The sequence below is a fragment of the Marmota monax genome, unplaced genomic scaffold (genome assembly GCF_021218885.2).
Source record: "Marmota monax isolate L192 unplaced genomic scaffold, Marmota_monax_Labrador192_F-V1.1 WCK01_AAM20220418_F8-fsc00017, whole genome shotgun sequence".
Classification (NCBI taxonomy): domain Eukaryota; kingdom Metazoa; phylum Chordata; class Mammalia; order Rodentia; family Sciuridae; genus Marmota; species Marmota monax.
This window is the reverse complement of record NW_026695241.1, coordinates 8,346,679-8,352,678: the sequence shown is the minus strand read 5'-3', so window position 1 is coordinate 8,352,678 and position 6,000 is coordinate 8,346,679. Positions and strand designations below refer to the sequence as shown.

The window sequence follows — 6,000 nt, the reverse complement described above, 5'->3', positions numbered from 1 at the left end:
TGAATCTTGAAGTTCAAGTATGCCCACTTATCTGTAAATTCTTGTATACTTTTATTAATGTATTACTTTTGTTGTTCTTAATGAAAGACCTACAAAGAAAGTATCAAAGACTCGTACATTCCTGATATACTCAATTAAGTCCAAGATGAATAATTGTGGTTGCATCACAAGATCACCTTTTCCTTCTCTGGGTAGAAAAGATCCTCCCAACAACCTTCAGTGTCCTCTTACACACAGAGACTCAGGGTGTGCTGATTCATGAAGCCAAAAATTCCCATCCCAGATTACGTCTGTCTGTATGATGTGATAGTCTCCCCTCCATTTCTAATAAAGGTTTATGAAGACAAGTTTCCAAAATGATGTCTAATGATATATATATATAAAAGAGGAAGTTCTAGGAAATAAGTAAACCATTTGTAAATTTGGCGGTAACTTTTAACTCATTACAGTACTACATGAGTTTCTATCATAACTATCTATATTAGTCTTAAACTATCTATGATCTTTCAAGGTTCATAAAATTATTTATTTACCCAAGACAGGAAGTTTAATTGGTTTTGAAAATCTCTGTTTTCTATTCTCAGAGGAGAGTTAAAAGACAATGAAATACTACACATATAAAACCATTAGCCCTAAAAAGAAAAAAAAAAAAAACTTTACAGAGTAGTCTGCCTTAGCCTCCCCAGGCTGCACCCCATCAGCTATTGAACCACGCTCTCCACCATCAAACACCCAACCCCCAGTCTCCTTCTTCTGTCTTGTTCCCCAGAACTTGATCACCCGCATCCACCTGCAGCATCATCTCTTATCTCACACTTTCCTGTTTATCATACCGTATCTGTACTTCTCCTTTACTAGGTGATAAGCTCCTAGTCATAGAGGGTCATAGACAGGTCTTATACGTCTCCCAGCACAGTGCCCTGAGAATAGCATAGAAATATGTACTGATGGAATGAATGAACGAGTGAAATATCTAGTGCATCTTCTATTAAGTAAAGATCTATAACATCAGTACATATTTGTAATTAGAATGCAAAGAGAAAAGTGAGTCATAAAAATTACACACAGTAAATGATAAAAACATGTTTTAGCATACTTAAGAGCTTGACTTTTTTTTTTAATTGTTCAAACTTGGACAATATAAACCTTCCCATTAAGATGCTGCTTCCTCATTGGTTTATGATGAAATGTGAGCTATGAGTGCAATTTCCTGTCCCCACTTCAAGAGTGGTGGTTTCTCTTCTCAATGCCAGATTTATCAGGCTCCTCAGTCGACAAAAGCATCACTCCAAGAAACAGGGTAAGTGTAAGATTACAAACAGAATAAGATTTTAAGCGAGATAACATACTTTGGCAGGATGGTCAGCAATGGTTGCAGCGTTTTATCTGGTTTAGGATGTATAAATGTAACAAGGCAGAGTATTGTAGAGAGACACAAAGAGGAAGACGCATGGTTTCCTCTGCTTTGAATATGGGTAAAGAGATGTCGAAATTTAAATTCATGAAGAGTTAAGTACAACTATGCATATACAAACAGGGAATGTAAGTGCTCCATTTCCTTTTCGGAAAGTGGTATATTGGAAAACTGCATTGTTTAGGAGGAAACCTATCAGCTCCTAGCTGTAGGACTACCTCACACCTTTCCTTAGCAAACAATGATCTAATGATATCTTTTATATTCATCAGAAATAACGTGAAGGGGCTGGAGTTGTGGCTCAGTGGAGTGCTTGCCTGGCATGTGTGAGACACTGAGTTGGATTCTCAGCACCACATATAAATAGATAGATAAAGTAAAGGTCCATAAACAACTAAAATATATATATATATGCATATATATATGCATATGTATATATATATGTGTGTGTGTGTGTATATATATGTATAAAATAATGTGAAGTTAGGAAATAACGTTTCTAAAATTAATAAGCATCAATTAATAACTATTTGTTAGTATGTGACTATCACAGTGTCTGGAACACAGTAGTCTTAATAAGCAGCTATTAAACTGATAACCGAACGTGAGCCTTCTTATAACACTACAGGAAAACAGTTTCCTTTTGGTAATTCTCATCAGTGATTCTTACTATTTTTAGAGCTGTTTAGAAATAGGTATACTTTAAGATACTATAGATTGTCTTTTGGCATTCAGTAAAGAGTAAAATAAAAATTCAAAACTCATCTAGATTTCTTAGTGGTTCTAAAAGCAATTTTCTCCAAATCTGATTAAAATAGACAAAATAACATTTGAAAAACGTATGAATAAGAGGACGTTTGTTTTCCACTAAAATTGTAGACTTGCATGCATTAAGTTAACAAGTTTATCTGCAAACCTTGGTATCATATGTGAAGCATTACCGTTCAAACCAGGCTGAGTTCCTCTGCTTCCTCTGCCATGCTCTGGCCAGGTGGTCAAAGTGAACTCCTTGTAAGAAACGTGGGGGACAGCACAGATGATAGCAGCATATTACCAATGTTGCCATTGAAACAACAGTGACAGTTAGCATAGAGAGAGGGCTTGTCATGTGCCAGGTTCTTTGCCTGGTGTCCATCCCGTTCAACCCTCACGACTACCCTGTGACTAATGGAACGCATGTGGAAATTAGAACTTAGGTCACAGATCCCCCAAAGACCATGGAGAGGCTTTCAAACTGTCTCCAGAGCCCACGCTCATAACCACAAGGGTTATAGGGCCTCTGTTGCCCAACAGAGAGGAGACCCAGTATCTGCTTCATCAAAACATCCTTTCTTGTGGTTATTTTCAGCAAGGAAGGAAACACTTCTACAGCTCAAGAAATTCATTCTATTGAGAACTTGATAAACTCTTCCAAAATCAGTTTGTCCATTTTATCCTTTTTTTTTAGAGAAAAAATGTATACTTATTGAGTAACATTGAGAAGGGGTACACACGGCCATCCTCCCACAGTTGTAGTCCCGGTCCCATGGGAGAATGTTTTCAGGATCCAGGTGTGTGAGCCTCGTGGGGAACACCATGTGGTCTCTTCTTCAGGTTGCATCTTTAATAGCTTCATCAATTCTTGGTGCTTCTCAGATTCCTCTCTGGTCCTTCAATTATATCCTATAGAAGCTGCTGAAGTGAGAAATTCAATGGGAGTAAATTTTCTCAGTGGTAGTTGGTCTTAAAATGTTCTTATTTTTCTCCAGTTCTAGCAATTTAGTTCTGTTGTGTACACCGTTATAGGTGACATATATTTTCTTAGCTGTTTAGGACTATTAATCCTCTGTCTACTATTATTGTTTTTATTAAATCCTTTGTCAGTCTAAATTTTATCCTCTGTCGGTAATCCATCTTTTCTCTCTGGCTATTTTTTATCAGTCTTTGGCGATCTGCAGTTTGATATAGATTTCCATTTCTGTTTGTTTTAATCCTATTTGGAATTTTTAAGTCTTCATAAATCCGAGGATTCCATATCCTTCATCAGTTCTAGAAAGTGCTGAAATATTATCTTTGCAAATATTGCCCCTTCCCTATTCTCTCTTCTCTACTTTTGTGCCACTTGAGTTACACACATGCTGACCATTATTTTCCATGTCTCTTTGGTGTTTTCTCATCTCTTTAACACTGATCATTTCATCTTCTTTCTTTAGTTCTGTCTTGCAAAATACTAATTCTCTCTTTAGCTATATCTAATCAATTCGTTGATTTGCAAATTTAAAGTATTATGTTTTTATGTCTAGACACTTTATTTCAATCTTTTAAAAATACATCTGGTCATTTTTATCTTCTCTTGCTCCTCACTTATGTGTTCCAATTCCTTCTTTCATTTCTTTAAACATATTAAACACACTTGTTTTTTGTTATATACTAATTTGCCTCTAAATCTTTGGTGGATCTAGTTCTTTCTTGTTTCTGCTCAGTCTCACACGTAGTGGCTTATTTCTGTGTGGGTGTGGGCGTGGGTGTGTACGCACATGTGTGTTTTAGTGAGGTCATAATTGTTAGAACCCTATCTATGGGATTTTTTTTTTTCTTTTTTGGTACCAGGGTTTGAACGCAAGGGCCTTAAACCACTGAACCACATCCCCACCCTTTTTTTGTATTTTATTTAGAGACAGGGTATTGCTGTGTTGCTTAGGGCCTCACTAAGTTGCTGAGGCTGGCTTTGAACTTCAGTCCTCCTACCTCAGTTTCCTGAGCCACTGGGATAACGTGTATGTACCTGGCTCTCTGGGCTTCTTTGAAGGGGATGTTAAGGAAGTTTTTCTCAAGGGAGGTTTTGTATTTACTTCTTCCAAATGCCTAGAATTTATTTATGTGTCATATAATAAATCTTTATCTTTGGTGAATTTATTTCTACAACTATTTAAATTATTTTTTGTTCTGTTTTAATTAATTTTTATGTTTTAAAAGAAGTAGAATTATATTTCCTAGGAAGGCATACATACTCCATCTGCATGTGCAATAGATGTTGTTTGTCAAGGTGCCTCACATCTCATCTCACACAGCTTTCCAATACCACTTTTTCAGGCAGAAAAAAAAAAAAAGCACATTTTCCAACCAAGCAGCCTGATAAATTTTTACACACTGGGCGTGGAAGAAGCACTATACCAAGAAACAGAACATCACCAAAATCTCAGAAGTTCCCATCATTCCCTCTTTGCATGGTATCTGGTTCCTTCCCAAATTCTAAATTCTAGCAGCATATATTAACCTTGCTTGGCTTTTATTAGCACATACTTTGCTGTCTTTGTCTTTCCTTTCACTCTGCATTCTTTTTGTGAGTTTCACCCATGTCATTAAGTGTAGCAATAATTTCTTCATTTTCATCATTATGTAGATTTCAATTGTATTAATATGCCACAATTTACTTTTCTAATCTACTGCTAATAGGCATTTAATTTGAAGGGTTTTAAACATAGTGCTACTGTGAATATTTTAATCTTGTGCACCGTTGTGGTAAACACATATGCACTCTTATATACCTAGAATTGCATGAATACTCAGGGAAGCATTCTTTTTTTATAGCTCCCCACAGAGACTAAGCTGAGATATGGAACTTGCCAACTTTTCTCTGCTGTCTGCAAAATGTCTGTGGAGTTTACTATTTTACTTTGTTTTCTGGCTCACCCTTCTGAGGGTGGAGGCTCCTGTTTACCAATGTGTGTGGGATGGTCGAGGACCTCCCTCCCTGCGTGGGTCCAAACTTAGTGTTTATCTGCTCCAAAGGCTTTAGCTATTTCCTCCAAAGCCACAGATGCCTTTAGATTCTCCAGAGCTTACCCTGCTCACTGACCTCCCTCATCTTAGCTCCAACTTTTATTTTTCTATCAGAAATATTTTTCTCTCTGGAAGAGACTGTTTTGATTTGAAAGGCTGTTTTTCACATTTCATTCATATTTGAGGTGTGATGAGACCGGAAGATCTCAGGAGTTTTTCTCCATTTTGTTTTGAGTGAGATATGTCATGTACTCTGGATATGGCTTGCTCTACAAGCAGGATCCTCATGCCTTATGAGGGCAGGTCCCTAGAGTGCTCAGGATCCATCGGCACTTGGAAGGCAAGAGATCTGATGCCCTGTCTGGTGTCCTCACAAAGCTTTTCTTTGAAGGCCTCCATCGGGTAAATCATCCAAACTACCAAGAGGCACCACTAACAGAGGAATACCAGAAGTATTTCTCCACCCCAGGATGGGGAGAAGGATGAATCCTTTACTCCTGTGTGAATCCATGACATCATAGCTTCACAAAGAAACTACCCTAATAAATAACCTGGGATAGCAGCAGAAATTGTTGATCACAAGATTTTACCTAGAACCCAGGACATTCTATCCTCTTGTTCATGGAAGTATAAAAGCCTTATGAAAGTTTCTCTTTCCCACTTGAATCAAAGTGTGAAATATGATATATCAAGAACTATGTAATGTTTTGAACAGCCAACAATAAAAAATTTAAAAAAAAAAGTTTCTCTTGATGGTGAAAGACAAAATGTAATAACTCACAAAGGAAGAAAAAGCTCAAAAACGTGGGCTCATCTATGTATTA

General features: G+C 37.0%; 1 protein-coding gene across 4 annotated transcripts in view; it reads left to right on the top strand.

The window, feature by feature from the left end:
* Nucleotides 1–1,222: 1,222 nt before the first annotated feature.
* The window catches only part of Gpr65 (G protein-coupled receptor 65), a 43,657-nt gene continuing 38,879 nt past the window's right edge, over nt 1,223–6,000 (top strand). For 3 of the 4 annotated variants that reach the window (XR_009226371.1, XR_009226372.1, XM_046440713.2), the window contains exon 1: nt 1,223–1,300. The gene's annotated coding sequence lies outside the window, so the exon portion shown is untranslated. Of the gene's footprint in view, nt 1,301–4,294; nt 4,624–6,000 lie in introns of those variants that run through there. The other variant, XM_058577765.1, reaches the window with a different exon arrangement.